The following is a 24,065-nucleotide window of genomic DNA, read 5'->3' on the forward strand; positions in this document are numbered from 1 at the left end:
GTCGCACAAAGGCACTCAACTAATGTTCCGAGCTTTGGGAAATTTTAAAGGCCTGTTGGAGCTCGATTCGTCCCGAAAGACGCCAGAAATTGGTGGATTCCATGCCAAGGCGCTGTGCGGCAGTGATAGCCAATAAAGGTGGTGCCACGAAGTACTAATTATAGTTTTTTTTTTTATTACATTTAACATTAAATTGCTAAATATAACTATAGTTTATCGTTATATATTATTTTCACAAGTTCTGAGAGAATTTGCTTGAACGCTCCTATTATTTTGAGAAACCCATATTGGGTGTTATTCCCTTTTTTATTATACACTTGCAGAGGGTATTATAATTTTGGCCAAAAGTGTGCAACGCAGTGAAGGAGACATCTCCGACCCTATAAAGTATATATATTCTTGATCAGGATCACCTCCTGAGTCGATATAAGCATGTCCGTGTGTCCGTCTGTCTCTCGGTTTCTACGAAAACTAGTCTCTCAGTTTTAGAGCTATTGAGTTGAAACTTTGCACACATTCTTCTTTTGTTTGCAGGCAGTATATAAGTCGGATCGGTCGACTATATCCTATAGCTACCATATAACTGATTGATCGAAAATGCCATAACTTCTACAGATACATTTTGGGCAATCTTATTTGTTCTGCCAAATTTCATAAGGATCGGCAGACTATATACGATAGCCGCCATATACCTGAACGATCAGAAATGGCACAACCTTAAGTGCAAGGGTATATCAACTTCGGCTCCGCCCGAAGTTAGCTTTCCTTTCTTGTTTTTTCTTGTATCTTGTATAACTTTTATTTATGATAATCCGCATACTCAAGATATAGTACAGTCTGATATGTGAAGATATTAACTTTACGTAGACGCGTGTGAAACTTAGCTTTACCTACCCAGCAGTACCAAAATTCATGTCACCGCCTCGTCTAGACGTAATGTCAAAGTTCGGGCGAAAAACAAAAATAATTCCGTAATGTTAGCCTTTCGAACGTCAAAACAAAACAGGCGAAGTAATTCTGCCGGCCCTCTGCTGCTGCTAGAGTTCGAAATTACGTATAATCGATATTCGTTATTGATCAGTGATCACTAATATTTTTATACCCTTGCAGAGGGTATTATAATTTTGGTCAAAAGTGTACAACGCAGTGAAGGAGACATCTCCGACCCTATAAAGTATATATATTCTTGATCAGGATCACCTCCTGAGTCGATATAAGCATGTCCGTCTGTCCGTCTGTCTGTTTCTACGCAAACTAGTCTCTCAGTTTTAAAGCTATCGAGTTGAAACTTTGCACACATCCTTCTTTCCTTTGCAGGCAGTATATAAGTCGGAACGGCCGGGATCGGTCGACTATATCCTATAGCTGCCATATAACTGATTGATCGGAAATGCCATAACTTTGGTTTTTTAAGTGAGAGGGTTGGGACTTTCCACACATGTTATATTTGACCAAAATATCTTATGTACAAAATTTCATAAGGATCGGCCGACTATATCCTATAGCTGTCATAGAACGATCGGATTTGGCATAACTTTGGTGTTTTTTAAGTTAGAAAGATGGGATTTGGTACAGATTACTCTTTTGGCAAAATAATTCGATATGCCAAATTTCATAAGGATCGGCCGACTATATACGATCCGCTATATATCTAATAATATAAGATGCGTGGCGCCACCTAGCGGACTGCGACTGAACTGCAAGGGTATATCAACTTCGGCTCCGCCCGAAGTTAGCTTTCCTTTCTTGTTTTTTTTTAAGTTAGAGGGTTGGGACTTTCGACACATGTTATATTTGGCCAAAATATCGTATGTACAAAATTTTATAAGGATCGGCCGACTATATCCTATAGCTGTCATAGAACGATCGGAATTGGCATAACTTTGGTGTTTTTAAGTTAGAAAGATGGGACTTGGTACAGATTACTCTTTGGACAAAATAATTCAATATGCCAAATTTCATAAGGATCGGCCGAGTATATACGATCCGCTATATATCTAATAATATAAGATGCGTGGCGCCACCTAGCGGACTGCGACTGAACTGCAAGGGTATATCAACTTCGGCTCCGCTCGAAGTTAGCTTTCCTTTCTTGTTTTCTATTCTGTTTTGTTTCGGTTGTTCCAAGACCGTTTTGTCGTGTTCGGTGCAGCAAAAAATCTTTTGCGTATGCATTGGTTTACATTAACACGCATAGGCAAGCAAATCGTTAAACGTTTAATTGCAATCGTGAATTAAGTGTGTGAGGATTTTGTTTTCTGTTTGGTAGCATTATGTTATATGGAACATGGAATCAAAATGAAACTTGTTAACAAAAATATTTGAAAATAAAATTAAATTGTTCTTTTTATTTCTATGCATATGTATTGGTATACATTCACAAGCGTTCGTTTTGCACAGGAAATACATTAATTGCAACAACAACGAAAGTAAATGTAAAGACCGTTTGCGTTGAGTTTTTCGGTCAATCGGTCTTTTGCTGACCTCTTTGTGCGATCGTTTCTCTGTCCACTCTTTACGCACTGCTCATCGAACGACCGAAATAAAAAGAGCTCAACGAAAACGCTCAACAGGAAACAGAAATAATGAAAGCAAAAGTCTCTTGCTCAGAGCGAGAGCGAAAGAGTATGAACTCGCAACGAGAGCACAAGAAAAAAAACGGTCGACAGTTATTTGCAAGCTATGCTAAATACATATTGACAAATTTTTACTGATAAAAATTGTTCTTATCATTAAAAAGTTTAAGAATATAATGAGTCGAAGGAAACATAAATGTTTGTGGTCCCATTTTTGAGGACAAACAAATAAATTTTTATTAGTGGTAGAGCTTGAATGCCACAGAAAACTTGTGCGCAGGCGTAAAAAACAAGTTGAAAATGTTGGCATTTGCGAATAATCTGAAAATATAACACGATGTCCAGAAGTTATTGTAACAAAGGCCTATCAGAAGTTTAATAAGATTATGCTAAAATATAAAAAAATAGAAGATTATACTTTATTACACTTTATATTAATCAGGTTATTAATTTTAATCAGATATTTATTATTCAATATGATTAAAAGCTATATATATATCCGCCAAATATATCCGATATTTGCGATATATATTTTATAATATAATCTGTCACTTAAATATTATTACCATATTTATATTTACAAAATCTCTAGAATATTACAGTCAAAATAAGTCGTGCTTTTTAATCGTGCTCCTTTCTTAAAATTTCGTTTTTAAGATTGATTGGCACGATTCCTTGTCAGCTTTTCAATTGACCTTAATTTCGGACAACACAAGGTACAATAAAGTAGTAATTGAATGATGTGTTCTGCCAAAAATCAAAAAATATTTTTGAATTACCCTTACAGGATATGTTAGTTTCAATACGAAACGAAAGGATCATCCTGGACTCTATAAAGCAAGCCTGTGCAGCATTAGTCCATGGAGTCCCGTGACGTGTGGTGTTTTACGAATATAACCCGCAGAGAAGTTTGACGAAATTTACCGAGAGTATCATGAGAATAAAATTGATTCATTACATTACGAAAATTTTTAAGAAACGGAATCATAAACTACTGCTAGTTATCCTGTTGTTTACAATTTTTTTTATTATACCTAAGCTTACGTTAAAAAATTAAAAACAACTTTTTAAATTCAAAAACTTATGTATTCCAAACTTCTAAATGGTAAAATAAATACAATTTTGTGGTAAATAATTTTTTTTATACCCTTGCAGAGGGTATTATAATTTTAGTCAAAAGTGTGCAACGCAGGGAAGGAGACATCTCCGACCCAATAAAGTATATACAGCTGTTTTCAAACAAATAGGAGTGCTTTTGCATATGCACTTGTCCCTTCTGTAGCAATGTTATGCGTTCATTTTTTTCAATTTCATTTCTTTTTCCAAATTTGTTCTGAGGTACCGTTATTTTTTCATTATACTATCTTCGTTTTCTGAGAATTACTCAAATTCGTAAGCAAACTTCATTTTGCGTTCATCAAAATAATAGGAGTGTGCCATTTTAATCTTCTCAGAGCGCAAAAAAAGGTAATTCTTAAAATAAGGGTTTAAAAGTATAGAAAGATTTATTGCAACTACAATTTTAACGTGTAAGATCGAAAATTTGAAGCAATGGGTCGTAGCAAACACTGCACGCCTGAGCGGCGTGATTTGATTAAAAACTTGATTTCAAGTGGGAAAACGTACAAGGAAGTACAACAAATTATTGGATGCGGTGCTTCCATTATCCGAAATGCACTAAAATTTTCACCCAAGCCGGAAACCCGCGGCCGACCCCAAGTTCTAACCGATAAACACGCTACACGTGTTGCAAGGTACTCCAAAAAGCATCCTTTTGCAAGCTGCAAAGAAATTAAGGATGAGCTTAACTTGGACGCAAGTATCCCAACTATAAGCCGTCTTTTAAAGAAGCAAAATTTGACAGCCCACATTCCACGGAAAATTCCATTCCACACCAAGAAGCACATAGCCGCAAGAATGAAATTTGCAAAGAGCCATGTCAACTAGTCAGCTGAAAAATGGCGTAACATCTTGTGGTCGGATGAGTCGAAAATAGTCCTTTATGGTGGCAAAGGATCTCGACAGTACGTTAGAAGACCACCTAACACCGAATTTAATGCCAAATATTGCATTAAAACGATGGGCATGTTTCTCGTATTATGGCGTAGGTCCAATATATTGGAATAAAAATATTATGGATGGTCCTGGATATGTCCAAATAATGCAAGAAACAATGCTGCCTTATGCTAGCGAAGAAATGCCACTGCTTTGGGTCTTCCAGCAAGACAATGACCCAAAGCACACAAGTAAAGTGGCTAAGAAATGGTTTGCAGAAAATAAGATTGCAGTACTAGAATGGCCCGCCCAGTCTCCCGATCTGAATCCGATCGAAAATTTGTGGACAGATGTTGAAAAGGCAGTCGCACAAAGGCACTCAACTAATGTTCCGAGCTTTGGGAAATTTTAAAGGCCTGTTGGAGCTCGATTCGTCCCGAAAGACGCCAGAAATTGGTGGATTCCATGCCAAGGCGCTGTGCGGCAGTGATAGCCAATAAAGGTGGTGCCACGAAGTACTAATTATAGTTTTTTTTTTTATTACATTTAACATTAAATTGCTAAATATAACTATAGTTTATCGTTATATATTATTTTCACAAGTTCTGAGAGAATTTGCTTGAACGCTCCTATTATTTTGAGAAACCCATATTGGGTGTTATTCCCTTTTTTATTATACACTTGCAGAGGGTATTATAATTTTGGCCAAAAGTGTGCAACGCAGTGAAGGAGACATCTCCGACCCTATAAAGTATATATATTCTTGATCAGGATCACCTCCTGAGTCGATATAAGCATGTCCGTGTGTCCGTCTGTCTCTCGGTTTCTACGAAAACTAGTCTCTCAGTTTTAGAGCTATTGAGTTGAAACTTTGCACACATTCTTCTTTTGTTTGCAGGCAGTATATAAGTCGGATCGGTCGACTATATCCTATAGCTACCATATAACTGATTGATCGAAAATGCCATAACTTCTACAGATACATTTTGGGCAATCTTATTTGTTCTGCCAAATTTCATAAGGATCGGCAGACTATATACGATAGCCGCCATATACCTGAACGATCAGAAATGGCACAACCTTAAGTGCAAGGGTATATCAACTTCGGCTCCGCCCGAAGTTAGCTTTCCTTTCTTGTTTTTTCTTGTATCTTGTATAACTTTTATTTATGATAATCCGCATACTCAAGATATAGTACAGTCTGATATGTGAAGATATTAACTTTACGTAGACGCGTGTGAAACTTAGCTTTACCTACCCAGCAGTACCAAAATTCATGTCACCGCCTCGTCTAGACGTAATGTCAAAGTTCGGGCGAAAAACAAAAATAATTCCGTAATGTTAGCCTTTCGAACGTCAAAACAAAACAGGCGAAGTAATTCTGCCGGCCCTCTGCTGCTGCTAGAGTTCGAAATTACGTATAATCGATATTCGTTATTGATCAGTGATCACTAATATTTTTATACCCTTGCAGAGGGTATTATAATTTTGGTCAAAAGTGTACAACGCAGTGAAGGAGACATCTCCGACCCTATAAAGTATATATATTCTTGATCAGGATCACCTCCTGAGTCGATATAAGCATGTCCGTCTGTCCGTCTGTCTGTTTCTACGCAAACTAGTCTCTCAGTTTTAAAGCTATCGAGTTGAAACTTTGCACACATCCTTCTTTCCTTTGCAGGCAGTATATAAGTCGGAACGGCCGGGATCGGTCGACTATATCCTATAGCTGCCATATAACTGATTGATCGGAAATGCCATAACTTTGGTTTTTTAAGTGAGAGGGTTGGGACTTTCCACACATGTTATATTTGACCAAAATATCTTATGTACAAAATTTCATAAGGATCGGCCGACTATATCCTATAGCTGTCATAGAACGATCGGATTTGGCATAACTTTGGTGTTTTTTAAGTTAGAAAGATGGGATTTGGTACAGATTACTCTTTTGGCAAAATAATTCGATATGCCAAATTTCATAAGGATCGGCCGACTATATACGATCCGCTATATATCTAATAATATAAGATGCGTGGCGCCACCTAGCGGACTGCGACTGAACTGCAAGGGTATATCAACTTCGGCTCCGCCCGAAGTTAGCTTTCCTTTCTTGTTTTTTTTTAAGTTAGAGGGTTGGGACTTTCGACACATGTTATATTTGGCCAAAATATCGTATGTACAAAATTTTATAAGGATCGGCCGACTATATCCTATAGCTGTCATAGAACGATCGGAATTGGCATAACTTTGGTGTTTTTAAGTTAGAAAGATGGGACTTGGTACAGATTACTCTTTGGACAAAATAATTCAATATGCCAAATTTCATAAGGATCGGCCGAGTATATACGATCCGCTATATATCTAATAATATAAGATGCGTGGCGCCACCTAGCGGACTGCGACTGAACTGCAAGGGTATATCAACTTCGGCTCCGCTCGAAGTTAGCTTTCCTTTCTTGTTTTCTATTCTGTTTTGTTTCGGTTGTTCCAAGACCGTTTTGTCGTGTTCGGTGCAGCAAAAAATCTTTTGCGTATGCATTGGTTTACATTAACACGCATAGGCAAGCAAATCGTTAAACGTTTAATTGCAATCGTGAATTAAGTGTGTGAGGATTTTGTTTTCTGTTTGGTAGCATTATGTTATATGGAACATGGAATCAAAATGAAACTTGTTAACAAAAATATTTGAAAATAAAATTAAATTGTTCTTTTTATTTCTATGCATATGTATTGGTATACATTCACAAGCGTTCGTTTTGCACAGGAAATACATTAATTGCAACAACAACGAAAGTAAATGTAAAGACCGTTTGCGTTGAGTTTTTCGGTCAATCGGTCTTTTGCTGACCTCTTTGTGCGATCGTTTCTCTGTCCACTCTTTACGCACTGCTCATCGAACGACCGAAATAAAAAGAGCTCAACGAAAACGCTCAACAGGAAACAGAAATAATGAAAGCAAAAGTCTCTTGCTCAGAGCGAGAGCGAAAGAGTATGAACTCGCAACGAGAGCACAAGAAAAAAAACGGTCGACAGTTATTTGCAAGCTATGCTAAATACATATTGACAAATTTTTACTGATAAAAATTGTTCTTATCATTAAAAAGTTTAAGAATATAATGAGTCGAAGGAAACATAAATGTTTGTGGTCCCATTTTTGAGGACAAACAAATAAATTTTTATTAGTGGTAGAGCTTGAATGCCACAGAAAACTTGTGCGCAGGCGTAAAAAACAAGTTGAAAATGTTGGCATTTGCGAATAATCTGAAAATATAACACGATGTCCAGAAGTTATTGTAACAAAGGCCTATCAGAAGTTTAATAAGATTATGCTAAAATATAAAAAAATAGAAGATTATACTTTATTACACTTTATATTAATCAGGTTATTAATTTTAATCAGATATTTATTATTCAATATGATTAAAAGCTATATATATATCCGCCAAATATATCCGATATTTGCGATATATATTTTATAATATAATCTGTCACTTAAATATTATTACCATATTTATATTTACAAAATCTCTAGAATATTACAGTCAAAATAAGTCGTGCTTTTTAATCGTGCTCCTTTCTTAAAATTTCGTTTTTAAGATTGATTGGCACGATTCCTTGTCAGCTTTTCAATTGACCTTAATTTCGGACAACACAAGGTACAATAAAGTAGTAATTGAATGATGTGTTCTGCCAAAAATCAAAAAATATTTTTGAATTACCCTTACAGGATATGTTAGTTTCAATACGAAACGAAAGGATCATCCTGGACTCTATAAAGCAAGCCTGTGCAGCATTAGTCCATGGAGTCCCGTGACGTGTGGTGTTTTACGAATATAACCCGCAGAGAAGTTTGACGAAATTTACCGAGAGTATCATGAGAATAAAATTGATTCATTACATTACGAAAATTTTTAAGAAACGGAATCATAAACTACTGCTAGTTATCCTGTTGTTTACAATTTTTTTTATTATACCTAAGCTTACGTTAAAAAATTAAAAACAACTTTTTAAATTCAAAAACTTATGTATTCCAAACTTCTAAATGGTAAAATAAATACAATTTTGTGGTAAATAATTTTTTTTATACCCTTGCAGAGGGTATTATAATTTTAGTCAAAAGTGTGCAACGCAGGGAAGGAGACATCTCCGACCCAATAAAGTATATACAGCTGTTTTCAAACAAATAGGAGTGCTTTTGCATATGCACTTGTCCCTTCTGTAGCAATGTTATGCGTTCATTTTTTTCAATTTCATTTCTTTTTCCAAATTTGTTCTGAGGTACCGTTATTTTTTCATTATACTATCTTCGTTTTCTGAGAATTACTCAAATTCGTAAGCAAACTTCATTTTGCGTTCATCAAAATAATAGGAGTGTGCCATTTTAATCTTCTCAGAGCGCAAAAAAAGGTAATTCTTAAAATAAGGGTTTAAAAGTATAGAAAGATTTATTGCAACTACAATTTTAACGTGTAAGATCGAAAATTTGAAGCAATGGGTCGTAGCAAACACTGCACGCCTGAGCGGCGTGATTTGATTAAAAACTTGATTTCAAGTGGGAAAACGTACAAGGAAGTACAACAAATTATTGGATGCGGTGCTTCCATTATCCGAAATGCACTAAAATTTTCACCCAAGCCGGAAACCCGCGGCCGACCCCAAGTTCTAACCGATAAACACGCTACACGTGTTGCAAGGTACTCCAAAAAGCATCCTTTTGCAAGCTGCAAAGAAATTAAGGATGAGCTTAACTTGGACGCAAGTATCCCAACTATAAGCCGTCTTTTAAAGAAGCAAAATTTGACAGCCCACATTCCACGGAAAATTCCATTCCACACCAAGAAGCACATAGCCGCAAGAATGAAATTTGCAAAGAGCCATGTCAACTAGTCAGCTGAAAAATGGCGTAACATCTTGTGGTCGGATGAGTCGAAAATAGTCCTTTATGGTGGCAAAGGATCTCGACAGTACGTTAGAAGACCACCTAACACCGAATTTAATGCCAAATATTGCATTAAAACGATGGGCATGTTTCTCGTATTATGGCGTAGGTCCAATATATTGGAATAAAAATATTATGGATGGTCCTGGATATGTCCAAATAATGCAAGAAACAATGCTGCCTTATGCTAGCGAAGAAATGCCACTGCTTTGGGTCTTCCAGCAAGACAATGACCCAAAGCACACAAGTAAAGTGGCTAAGAAATGGTTTGCAGAAAATAAGATTGCAGTACTAGAATGGCCCGCCCAGTCTCCCGATCTGAATCCGATCGAAAATTTGTGGACAGATGTTGAAAAGGCAGTCGCACAAAGGCACTCAACTAATGTTCCGAGCTTTGGGAAATTTTAAAGGCCTGTTGGAGCTCGATTCGTCCCGAAAGACGCCAGAAATTGGTGGATTCCATGCCAAGGCGCTGTGCGGCAGTGATAGCCAATAAAGGTGGTGCCACGAAGTACTAATTATAGTTTTTTTTTTTATTACATTTAACATTAAATTGCTAAATATAACTATAGTTTATCGTTATATATTATTTTCACAAGTTCTGAGAGAATTTGCTTGAACGCTCCTATTATTTTGAGAAACCCATATTGGGTGTTATTCCCTTTTTTATTATACACTTGCAGAGGGTATTATAATTTTGGCCAAAAGTGTGCAACGCAGTGAAGGAGACATCTCCGACCCTATAAAGTATATATATTCTTGATCAGGATCACCTCCTGAGTCGATATAAGCATGTCCGTGTGTCCGTCTGTCTCTCGGTTTCTACGAAAACTAGTCTCTCAGTTTTAGAGCTATTGAGTTGAAACTTTGCACACATTCTTCTTTTGTTTGCAGGCAGTATATAAGTCGGATCGGTCGACTATATCCTATAGCTACCATATAACTGATTGATCGAAAATGCCATAACTTCTACAGATACATTTTGGGCAATCTTATTTGTTCTGCCAAATTTCATAAGGATCGGCAGACTATATACGATAGCCGCCATATACCTGAACGATCAGAAATGGCACAACCTTAAGTGCAAGGGTATATCAACTTCGGCTCCGCCCGAAGTTAGCTTTCCTTTCTTGTTTTTTCTTGTATCTTGTATAACTTTTATTTATGATAATCCGCATACTCAAGATATAGTACAGTCTGATATGTGAAGATATTAACTTTACGTAGACGCGTGTGAAACTTAGCTTTACCTACCCAGCAGTACCAAAATTCATGTCACCGCCTCGTCTAGACGTAATGTCAAAGTTCGGGCGAAAAACAAAAATAATTCCGTAATGTTAGCCTTTCGAACGTCAAAACAAAACAGGCGAAGTAATTCTGCCGGCCCTCTGCTGCTGCTAGAGTTCGAAATTACGTATAATCGATATTCGTTATTGATCAGTGATCACTAATATTTTTATACCCTTGCAGAGGGTATTATAATTTTGGTCAAAAGTGTGCAACGCAGTGAAGGAGACATCTCCGACCCTATAAAGTATATATATTCTTGATCAGGATCACCTCCTGAGTCGATATAAGCATGTCCGTCTGTCCGTCTGTCCGTCTGTCTGTTTCTACGCAAACTAGTCTCTCAGTTTTAAAGCTATCGAGTTGAAACTTTGCACACATCCTTCTTTCCTTTGCAGGCAGTATATAAGTCGGAACGGCCGGGATCGGCCGACTATATCCTATAGCTGCCATATAACTGATTGATCGGAAATGCCATAACTTTGGTTTTTTAAGTGAGAGGGTTGGGACTTTCCACACATGTTATATTTGACCAAAATATCTTATGTACAAAATTTCATAAGGATCGGCCGACTATATCCTATAGCTGTCATAGAACGATCGGATTTGGCATAACTTTGGTGTTTTTTAAGTTAGAAAGATGGGATTTGGTACAGATTACTCTTTTGGCAAAATAATTCGATATGCCAAATTTCATAAGGATCGGCCGACTATATACGATCCGCTATATATCTAATAATATAAGATGCGTGGCGCCACCTAGCGGACTGCGACTGAACTGCAAGGGTATATCAACTTCGGCTCCGCCCGAAGTTAGCTTTCCTTTCTTGTTTTTTTTTAAGTTAGAGGGTTGGGACTTTCGACACATGTTATATTTGGCCAAAATATCGTATGTACAAAATTTTATAAGGATCGGCCGACTATATCCTATAGCTGTCATAGAACGATCGGAATTGGCATAACTTTGGTGTTTTTAAGTTAGAAAGATGGGACTTGGTACAGATTACTCTTTGGACAAAATAATTCAATATGCCAAATTTCATAAGGATCGGCCGAGTATATACGATCCGCTATATATCTAATAATATAAGATGCGTGGCGCCACCTAGCGGACTGCGACTGAACTGCAAGGGTATATCAACTTCGGCTCCGCTCGAAGTTAGCTTTCCTTTCTTGTTTTCTATTCTGTTTTGTTTCGGTTGTTCCAAGACCGTTTTGTCGTGTTCGGTGCAGCAAAAAATCTTTTGTGTATGCATTGGTTTACATTAACACGCATAGGCAAGCAAATCGTTAAACGTTTAATTGCAATCGTGAATTAAGTGTGTGAGGATTTTGTTTTCTGTTTGGTAGCATTATGTTATATGGAACATGGAATCAAAATGAAACTTGTTAACAAAAATATTTGAAAATAAAATTAAATTGTTCTTTTTATTTCTATGCATATGTATTGGTATACATTCACAAGCGTTCGTTTTGCACAGGAAATACATTAATTGCAACAACAACGAAAGTAAATGTAAAGACCGTTTGCGTTGAGTTTTTCGGTCAATCGGTCTTTTGCTGACCTCTTTGTGCGATCGTTTCTCTGTCCACTCTTTACGCACTGCTCATCGAACGACCGAAATAAAAAGAGCTCAACGAAAACGCTCAACAGGAAACAGAAATAATGAAAGCAAAAGTCTCTTGCTCAGAGCGAGAGCGAAAGAGTATGAACTCGCAACGAGAGCACAAGAAAAAAAACGGTCGACAGTTATTTGCAAGCTATGCTAAATACATATTGACAAATTTTTACTGATAAAAATTGTTCTTATCATTAAAAAGTTTAAGAATATAATGAGTCGAAGGAAACATAAATGTTTGTGGTCCCATTTTTGAGGACAAACAAATAAATTTTTATTAGTGGTAGAGCTTGAATGCCACAGAAAACTTGTGCGCAGGCGTAAAAAACAAGTTGAAAATGTTGGCATTTGCGAATAATCTGAAAATATAACACGATGTCCAGAAGTTATTGTAACAAAGGCCTATTAGAAGTTTAATAAGATTGTGCTAAAATATAAAAAAATAGAAGATTATACTTTATTACACTTTATATTAATCAGGTTATTAATTTTAATCAGATATTTATTATTCAATATGATTAAAAGCTATATATATATCCGCCAAATATATCCGATATTTGCGATATATATTTTATAATATAATCTGTCACTTAAATATTATTACCATATTTATATTTACAAAATATCTAGAATATTACAGTCAAAATAAGTCGTGCTTTTTAATCGTGCTCCTTTCTTAAAATTTCGTTTTTAAGATTGATTGGCACGATTCCTTGTCAGCTTTTCAATTGACCTTAATTTCGGACAACACAAGGTACAATAAAGTAGTAATTGAATGATGTGTTCTGCCAAAAATCAAAAAATATTTTTGAATTACCCTTACAGGATATGTTAGTTTCAATACGAAACGAAAGGATCATCCTGGACTCTATAAAGCAAGCCTGTGCAGCATTAGTCCATGGAGTCCCGTGACGTGTGGTGTTTTACGAATATAACCCGCAGAGAAGTTTGACGAAATTTACCGAGAGTATCATGAGAATAAAATTGATTCATTACATTACGAAAATTTTTAAGAAACGGAATCATAAACTACTGCTAGTTATCCTGTTGTTTACAATTTTTTTTTATTATACCTAAGCTTACGTTAAAAAATTAAAAACAACTTTTTAAATTCAAAAACTTATGTATTCCAAACTTCTAAATGGTAAAATAAATACAATTTTGTGGTAAATAATTTTTTTTATACCCTTGCAGGTATTATAATTTTAGTCAAAAGTGTGCAACGCAGGGAAGGAGACATCTCCGACCCAATAAAGTATATACAGCTGTTTTCAAACAAATAGGAGTGCTTTTGCATATGCACTTGTCCCTTCTGTAGCAATGTTATGCGTTCATTTTTTTCAATTTCATTTCTTTTTCCAAATTTGTTCTGAGGTACCGTTATTTTTTCATTATACTATCTTCGTTTTCTGAGAATTACTCAAATTCGTAAGCAAACTTCATTTTGCGTTCATCAAAATAATAGGAGTGTGCCATTTTAATCTTCTCAGAGCGCAAAAAAAGGTAATTCTTAAAATAAGGGTTTAAAAGTATAGAAAGATTTATTGCAACTACAATTTTAACGTGTAAGATCGAAAATTTGAAGCAATGGGTCGTAGCAAACACTGCACGCCTGAGCGGCGTGATTTGATTAAAAACTTGATTTCAAGTGGGAAAACGTACAAGGAAGTACAACAAATTATTGGATGCGGTGCTTTCATTATCCGAAATGCACTAAAATTTTCACCCAAGCCGGAAACCCGCGGCCGACCCCAAGTTCTAACCGATAAACACGCTACACGTGTTGCAAGGTACTCCAAAAAGCATCCTTTTGCAAGCTGCAAAGAAATTAAGGATGAGCTTAACTTGGACGCAAGTATCCCAACTATAAGCCGTCTTTTAAAGAAGCAAAATTTGACAGCCCACATTCCACGGAAAATTCCATTCCACACCAAGAAGCACATAGCCGCAAGAATGAAATTTGCAAAGAGCCATGTCAACTAGTCAGCTGAAAAATTGCGTAACATCTTGTGGTCGGATGAGTCGAAAATAGTCCTTTATGGTGGCAAAGGATCTCGACAGTACGTTAGAAGACCACCTAACACCGAATTTAATGCCAAATATTGCATTAAAACGATGGGCATGTTTCTCGTATTATGGCGTAGGTCCAATATATTGGAATAAAAATATTATGGATGGTCCTGGATATGTCCAAATAATGCAAGAAACAATGCTGCCTTATGCTAGCGAAGAAATGCCACTGCTTTGGGTCTTCCAGCAAGACAATGACCCAAAGCACACAAGTAAAGTGGCTAAGAAATGGTTTGCAGAAAATAAGATTGCAGTACTAGAATGGCCCGCCCAGTCTCCCGATCTGAATCCGATCGAAAATTTGTGGACAGATGTTGAAAAGGCAGTCGCACAAAGGCACTCAACTAATGTTCCGAGCTTTGGGAAATTTTAAAGGCCTGTTGGAGCTCGATTCGTCCCGAAAGACGCCAGAAATTGGTGGATTCCATGCCAAGGCGCTGTGCGGCAGTGATAGCCAATAAAGGTGGTGCCACGAAGTACTAATTATAGTTTTTTTTTTTATTACATTTAACATTAAATTGCTAAATATAACTATAGTTTATCGTTATATATTATTTTCACAAGTTCTGAGAGAATTTGCTTGAACGCTCCTATTATTTTGAGAAACCCATATTGGGTGTTATTCCCTTTTTTATTATACACTTGCAGAGGGTATTATAATTTTGGCCAAAAGTGTGCAACGCAGTGAAGGAGCCATCTCCGACCCTATAAAGTATATATATTCTTGATCAGCATCACCTCCTGAGTCGATATAAGCATGTCCGTGTGTCCGTCTGTCTGTCGGTTTCTACGAAAACTAGTCTCTCAGTTTTAGAGCTATTGAGTTGAAACTTTGCACACATTCTTCTTTTGTTTGCAGGCAGTATATAAGTCGGATCGGTCGACTATATCCTATAGCTACCATATAACTGATTGATCGAAAATGCCATAACTTCTACAGATACATTTTGGGCAATCTTATTTGTTCTGCCAAATTTCATAAGGATCGGCAGACTATATACGATAGCCGCCATATACCTGAACGATCAGAAATGGCACAACCTTAAGTGCAAGGGTATATCAACTTCGGCTCCGCCCGAAGTTAGCTTTCCTTTCTTGTTTTTTCTTGTATCTTGTATAACTTTTATTTATGATAATCCGCATACTCAAGATATAGTACAGTCTGATATGTGAAGATATTAACTTTACGTAGACGCGTGTGAAACTTAGCTTTACCTACCCAGCAGTACCAAAATTCATGTCACCGCCTCGTCTAGACGTAATGTCAAAGTTCGGGCGAAAAACAAAAATAATTCCGTAATGTTAGCCTTTCGAACGTCAAAACAAAACAGGCGAAGTAATTCTGCCGGCCCTCTGCTGCTGCTAGAGTTCGAAATTACGTATAATCGATATTCGTTATTGATCAGTGATCACTAATATTTTTATACCCTTGCAGAGGGTATTATAATTTTGGTCAAAAGTGTGCAACGCAGTGAAGGAGACATCTCCGACCCTATAAAGTATATATATTCTTGATCAGGATCACCTCCTGAGTCGATATAAGCATGTCCGTCTGTCCGTCTGTCCGTCTGTCTGTTTCTACGCAAACTAGTCTCTCAGTTTTAAAGCTATCGAGTTGAAACTTTGCACACATCCTTCTTTCCTTTGCAGGCAGTATATAAGTCGGAACGGCCGGGATCGGCCGACTATATCCTATAGCTGCCATATAACTGATTGATCGGAAATGCCATAACTTTGGTTTTTTAAGTGAGAGGGTTGGGACTTTCCACACATGTTATATTTGACCAAAATATCTTATGTACAAAATTTCATAAGGATCGGCCGACTATATCCTATAGCTGTCATAGAACGATCGGATTTGGCATAACTTTGGTGTTTTTTAAGTTAGAAAGATGGGATTTGGTACAGATTACTCTTTTGGCAAAATAATTCGATATGCCAAATTTCATAAGGATCGGCCGACTATATACGATCCGCTATATATCTAATAATATAAGATGCGTGGCGCCACCTAGCGGACTGCGACTGAACTGCAAGGGTATATCAACTTCGGCTCCGCCCGAAGTTAGCTTTCCTTTCTTGTTTTTTTTTAAGTTAGAGGGTTGGGACTTTCGACACATGTTATATTTGGCCAAAATATCGTATGTACAAAATTTTATAAGGATCGGCCGACTATATCCTATAGCTGTCATAGAACGATCGGAATTGGCATAACTTTGGTGTTTTTAAGTTAGAAAGATGGGACTTGGTACAGATTACTCTTTGGACAAAATAATTCAATATGCCAAATTTCATAAGGATCGGCCGAGTATATACGATCCGCTATATATCTAATAATATAAGATGCGTGGCGCCACCTAGCGGACTGCGACTGAACTGCAAGGGTATATCAACTTCGGCTCCGCTCGAAGTTAGCTTTCCTTTCTTGTTTTCTATTCTGTTTTGTTTCGGTTGTTCCAAGACCGTTTTGTCGTGTTCGGTGCAGCAAAAAATCTTTTGTGTATGCATTGGTTTACATTAACACGCATAGGCAAGCAAATCGTTAAACGTTTAATTGCAATCGTGAATTAAGTGTGTGAGGATTTTGTTTTCTGTTTGGTAGCATTATGTTATATGGAACATGGAATCAAAATGAAACTTGTTAACAAAAATATTTGAAAATAAAATTAAATTGTTCTTTTTATTTCTATGCATATGTATTGGTATACATTCACAAGCGTTCGTTTTGCACAGGAAATACATTAATTGCAACAACAACGAAAGTAAATGTAAAGACCGTTTGCGTTGAGTTTTTCGGTCAATCGGTCTTTTGCTGACCTCTTTGTGCGATCGTTTCTCTGTCCACTCTTTACGCACTGCTCATCGAACGACCGAAATAAAAAGAGCTCAACGAAAACGCTCAACAGGAAACAGAAATAATGAAAGCAAAAGTCTCTTGCTCAGAGCGAGAGCGAAAGAGTATGAACTCGCAACGAGAGCACAAGAAAAAAAACGGTCGACAGTTATTTGCAAGCTATGCTAAATACATATTGACAAATTTTTACTGATAAAAATTGTTCTTATCATTAAAAAGTTTAAGAATATAATGAGTCGAAGGAAACATAAATGTTTGTGGTCCCATTTTTGAGGACAAACAAATAAATTTTTATTAGTGGTAGAGCTTGAATGCCACAGAAAACTTGTGCGCAGGCGTAAAAAACAAGTTGAAAATGTTGGCATTTGCGAATAATCTGAAAATATAACACGATGTCCAGAAGTTATTGTAACAAAGGCCTATTAGAAGTTTAATAAGATTGTGCTAAAATATAAAAAAATAGAAGATTATACTTTATTACACTTTATATTAATCAGGTTATTAATTTTAATCAGATATTTATTATTCAATATGATTAAAAGCTATATATATATCCGCCAAATATATCCGATATTTGCGATATATATTTTATAATATAATCTGTCACTTAAATATTATTACCATATTTATATTTACAAAATATCTAGAATATTACAGTCAAAATAAGTCGTGCTTTTTAATCGTGCTCCTTTCTTAAAATTTCGTTTTTAAGATTGATTGGCACGATTCCTTGTCAGCTTTTCAATTGACCTTAATTTCGGACAACACAAGGTACAATAAAGTAGTAATTGAATGATGTGTTCTGCCAAAAATCAAAAAATATTTTTGAATTACCCTTACAGGATATGTTAGTTTCAATACGAAACGAAAGGATCATCCTGGACTCTATAAAGCAAGCCTGTGCAGCATTAGTCCATGGAGTCCCGTGACGTGTGGTGTTTTACGAATATAACCCGCAGAGAAGTTTGACGAAATTTACCGAGAGTATCATGAGAATAAAATTGATTCATTACATTACGAAAATTTTTAAGAAACGGAATCATAAACTACTGCTAGTTATCCTGTTGTTTACAATTTTTTTTTATTATACCTAAGCTTACGTTAAAAAATTAAAAACAACTTTTTAAATTCAAAAACTTATGTATTCCAAACTTCTAAATGGTAAAATAAATACAATTTTGTGGTAAATAATTTTTTTTATACCCTTGCAGGTATTATAATTTTAGTCAAAAGTGTGCAACGCAGGGAAGGAGACATCTCCGACCCAATAAAGTATATACAGCTGTTTTCAAACAAATAGGAGTGCTTTTGCATATGCACTTGTCCCTTCTGTAGCAATGTTATGCGTTCATTTTTTTCAATTTCATTTCTTTTTCCAAATTTGTTCTGAGGTACCGTTATTTTTTCATTATACTATCTTCGTTTTCTGAGAATTACTCAAATTCGTAAGCAAACTTCATTTTGCGTTCATCAAAATAATAGGAGTGTGCCATTTTAATCTTCTCAGAGCGCAAAAAAAGGTAATTCTTAAAATAAGGGTTTAAAAGTATAGAAAGATTTATTGCAACTACAATTTTAACGTGTAAGATCGAAAATTTGAAGCAATGGGTCGTAGCAAACACTGCACGCCTGAGCGGCGTGATTTGATTAAAAACTTGATTTCAAGTGGGAAAACGTACAAGGAAGTACAACAAATTATTGGATGCGGTGCTTTCATTATCCGAAATGCACTAAAATTTTCACCCAAGCCGGAAACCCGCGGCCGACCCCAAGTTCTAACCGATAAACACGCTACACGTGTTGCAAGGTACTCCAAAAAGCATACTTGGATACTTGGACGCAAGTATCCCAACTATAAGCCGTCTTTTAAAGAAGCAAAATTTGACAGCCCACATTCCACGGAAAATTCCATTCCACACCAAGAAGCACATAGCCGCAAGAATGAAATTTGCAAAGAGCCATGTCAACTAGTCAGCTGAAAAATTGCGTAACATCTTGTGGTCGGATGAGTCGAAAATAGTCCTTTATGGTGGCAAAGGATCTCGACAGTACGTTAGAAGACCACCTAACACCGAATTTAATGCCAAATATTGCATTAAAACGATGGGCATGTTTCTCGTATTATGGCGTAGGTCCAATATATTGGAATAAAAATATTATGGATGGTCCTGGATATGTCCAAATAATGCAAGAAACAATGCTGCCTTATGCTAGCGAAGAAATGCCACTGCTTTGGGTCTTCCAGCAAGACAATGACCCAAAGCACACAAGTAAAGTGGCTAAGAAATGGTTTGCAGAAAATAAGATTGCAGTACTAGAATGGCCCGCCCAGTCTCCCGATCTGAATCCGATCGAAAATTTGTGGACAGATGTTGAAAAGGCAGTCGCACAAAGGCACTCAACTAATGTTCCGAGCTTTGGGAAATTTTAAAGGCCTGTTGGAGCTCGATTCGTCCCGAAAGACGCCAGAAATTGGTGGATTCCATGCCAAGGCGCTGTGCGGCAGTGATAGCCAATAAAGGTGGTGCCACGAAGTACTAATTATAGTTTTTTTTTTTATTACATTTAACATTAAATTGCTAAATATAACTATAGTTTATCGTTATATATTATTTTCACAAGTTCTGAGAGAATTTGCTTGAACGCTCCTATTATTTTGAGAAACCCATATTGGGTGTTATTCCCTTTTTTATTATACACTTGCAGAGGGTATTATAATTTTGGCCAAAAGTGTGCAACGCAGTGAAGGAGCCATCTCCGACCCTATAAAGTATATATATTCTTGATCAGGATCACCTCCTGAGTCGATATAAGCATGTCCGTGTGTCCGTCTGTCTGTCGGTTTCTACGAAAACTAGTCTCTCAGTTTTAGAGCTATTGAGTTGAAACTTTGCACACATTCTTCTTTTGTTTGCAGGCAGTATATAAGTCGGATCGGTCGACTATATCCTATAGCTACCATATAACTGATTGATCGAAAATGCCATAACTTCTACAGATACATTTTGGGCAATCTTATTTGTTCTGCCAAATTTCATAAGGATCGGCAGACTCTATACGATAGCCGCCATATACCTGAACGATCAGAAATGGCACAACCTTAAGTGCAAGGGTATATCAACTTCGGCTCCGCCCGAAGTTAGCTTTCCTTTCTTGTTTTTTCTTATATCTTGTATAACTTTTATTTATGATAATCCGCATACTCAAGATATAGTACAGTCTGATATGTGAAGATATTAACTTTACGTAGACCCGTGTGAAACTTAGCTTTACCTACCCAGCAGTACCAAAATTCATGTCACCGCCTCGTCTGGACGTAATGTCAAAGTTCGGGCGAAAAACAAAAATAATTCCGTAATGTTAGCCTTTCGAACGTCAAAACAAAACAGGCGAAGTAATTCTGCCGGCCCTCTGCTGCTGCTAGAGTTCGAAATTACGTATAATCGATATTCGTTATTGATCAGTGATCACTAATATTTTTATACCCTTGCAGAGGGTATTATAATTTTGGTCAAAAGTGTGCAACGCAGTGAAGGAGACATCTCCGACCCTATAAAGTATATATATTCTTGATCAGGATCACCTCCTGAGTCGATATAAGCATGTCCGTCTGTCCGTCTGTCTGTTTCTACGCAAACTAGTCTCTCAGTTTTAAAGCTATCGAGTTGAAACTTTGCACACATCCTTCTTTCCTTTGCAGGCAGTATATAAGTCGGAACGGCCGGGATCGGCCGACTATATCCTATAGCTGCCATATAACTGATTGATCGGAAATGCCATAACTTTGGTGTTTTTTAAGTGAGAGGGTTGGGACTTTCCACACATGTTATATTTGACCAAAATATCTTATGTACAAAATTTCATAAGGATCGGCCGACTATATCCTATAGCTGTCATAGAACGATCGGATTTGGCATAACTTTGGTGTTTTTTAAGTTAGACAGATAGGACTTCTTTCTAGGAGACATATCCGACCCTATAAAGTATATATATTCTTTATCAGGATCACTTTCTGAGTCGATATGAGCATATCCGTCTGTCTGTCTGTTTCTACGAAAACTAGTCTCTCAGTTTTAAATCGAAATTGGCATAACTTTGGTGTCTTTTAAGCTAAAATAATGGGACTTTCTACGCATTAAATTTTGTTCTGCCAAATTTCATCAGGATCGGCCGACTATATCCGATAGCCGCCATATAACTGAACGATCGGAAATGGCACAAACTTTAACTGCAAGGGTATATCAACTTCGGCTCCGCCCGAAGTTAGCTTTCCATTCTTATTATACCCTTGCAGAGGGTATTATAATTTTGGTCAAAAGTGTGCAACGCAGTGAAGGAGACATCTCCGACCCTATAAAGTATATATATTCTTGATCAGAATCACCCCCTGAGTCGATATAAGCATGTCCGTCTGTCCGTCGGTCCGTCTGTCCGTCTGTCTGTCGGTTTCTACGCCAACTAGTCTCTCAGATTTGGAGTTATCGAGTTGAAACTTTGCACACATCCTTTTTTTCCTTGCAGGTAGTATATAAGTCGGAACGGCCGGGATCGACCGGGACTATATCCTATAGCTGCCATATAACTGATTGATCGGAAATGCCATAACTTCGTTGTTTTTTAAGATAGAGGGTTGGGACTTTCCACTTTATTTGACCAACATATCTTATGTACAAAATTTCATAAGGATCGACCGACTATATCCTATAGCTGTCATACAACGATCGGAATTGGCATAACTTTGGTGTTTTTTAAGTTAGAAAGATGGGACTTGGTACAGATTCTATTTTGGACAAAATAATCTGATTTGCCAAATTTCATAAGGATCGGCCGACTATATACGATCTTCTATATATCTAATAATATAAGATGCGTGGCGCCACCTAGCGGACTGCGGCTGAACTGCAAGGGTATATCAACTTCGGCTCCGCCCGAAGTTAGCTTTCCTTTCTTGTTTTTTTTTAATATCGCAGTCTGAAAATGAACTGTTATATTAATTTTTTTTTAATGGGACTTAATAATTGAGATTGTTTTAAGCATGCCAATTTGTAGAGGTCTATCACAAACTACGCGCGATTCCTTGATAGCTTAAAGGCTTGCGTGTCCGTCCAGAATACGAAAGCACTTAGGTTCAAATCCCAGTGGAGGGTGAGTAATTATTAAATATAGCTTGCAATATTAATAATGTAATATTACTTAACATATTAATTTAGTTTACATTTGGTAAAATATAAATTAACAAAAGTTGTTAGGGAATACATTAAAAAAAATTATAATCAAATTAGGAGATTATAAGGGGAAATATTATTCTTTGATTTTGGGTCATGAATGCGGTCCTATTTAGCCTCGATTTTCAGCGCGGAATCATGATTTTTTTTTGGGCTGATCCAGCTCTGAAATTCAGGTCTGACTCAGAGCTAATTTCGAAACAATTTTCACTCCTGAATCCAGATTCGGAATCAGGGCTGATTCATGTCTAAAATCGAATCCGGGGCCGAGAGGACATTTTCAAATTATTCATTACATAATTCATGGCAGCTGGTTCTAGATTTCAGGGCTGATTCACGGGTGATCAGGGGGACGCACGGGTGATTCATGGGTGACTGGTACTGCTGGGTAAATACAAAAATTTATATTAGTTTTATTGGCGACTGTGTGAATCGGCTGTCACGAGGAAGGTAAATAGGAAATAGGTAATATTCTAAACATTTCATATTAGTCCTTTTTATACACTAGCAGAGGGTATTATAACTTTGGTCAAAAGTTTGTAATGCAGTGAAGGAGACATCTCCGACCTCATAAAGTATATATGTATATTCTTCCGTCAGTCCCTCTGTCTGTTTGTCTGTATTTACGCAATCTAGTTTTTTTAAGCTATCGACATCAAACATTGCACACATCCTTCTCTCCTATTCACAGTGATCAGTATATCTTACATAAATCTTATAGCTTCCATAAAACTGATTGACCGTATGCCATAACTTTGGTGTTTTTTAAGCAGGTAGGCTGGGACATTCTACGTATTCCATAGGGAAAAATAATCCGTTCTGCCAATTTTCATTAGGATCCGACTATGTCCTACAGCTGCCATATAACTGAACGATCAAAAATGACACGACCTTTTTTTTTTTGAAGACTTTTGGGGATGTTTCCAACATTTTTATTCGAAAATTGATTTGAGTGACATTCTGTTTAGGATAGACCAACTATATACCAACAGATATATATATATAATAATATAAGCTGCTACTTAAGGGGTTACATGGGTTTCGCGCTCGAGGACAGGTATAGGAAGAGCGCAAACCTTTTAACTCGTTTTTCACACAACAATGTTTTTCTCACGAACGAGATATCATTTACAAGGTATTAACCGAGGGATTTTTATACCCTTGCAGAGGGTATTATATGTTAATTTTGGTCAGAAGTGTGCAACGCAGTCAAGGATACATCTCCGACCCTATAGAGTATATATATTCTTGACTTCAGGACCACCTGAGTCGATATAAGCATGTCCGTCTTTCCGTTCTTACGCAAACTAGCCTCTCACGGAACGGCCGGGATAAGTTGACTATAGCTGCCATATAACTGATTGATCGGAAATGTCATAACTTTGGTTTTTTTTAAGTTAGAAAGGTGGGACTTGGTACAGATGGAAATGGCACAACCTTGCTATTTTTAAAGATGCTTGGGGCTGTTTCCAACATTTTTATTAGGAAATTGATTCGATG

The 24,065-nt window shown here is 36.8% G+C and overlaps 1 protein-coding gene across 1 annotated transcript in view; it reads left to right on the top strand.

Annotated features, from left to right (window-relative positions):
• LOC6502028 (protein no-on-transient A) overlaps positions 1-24,065 on the top strand; it is a 54,453-nt gene that overhangs the window by 29,459 nt on the left and 929 nt on the right. The gene's annotated exons all lie outside the window — the stretch shown is intronic.

Source organism: Drosophila ananassae, chromosome XR (assembly GCF_017639315.1).
Source record: "Drosophila ananassae strain 14024-0371.13 chromosome XR, ASM1763931v2, whole genome shotgun sequence".
NCBI lineage: Eukaryota > Metazoa > Arthropoda > Insecta > Diptera > Drosophilidae > Drosophila > Drosophila ananassae.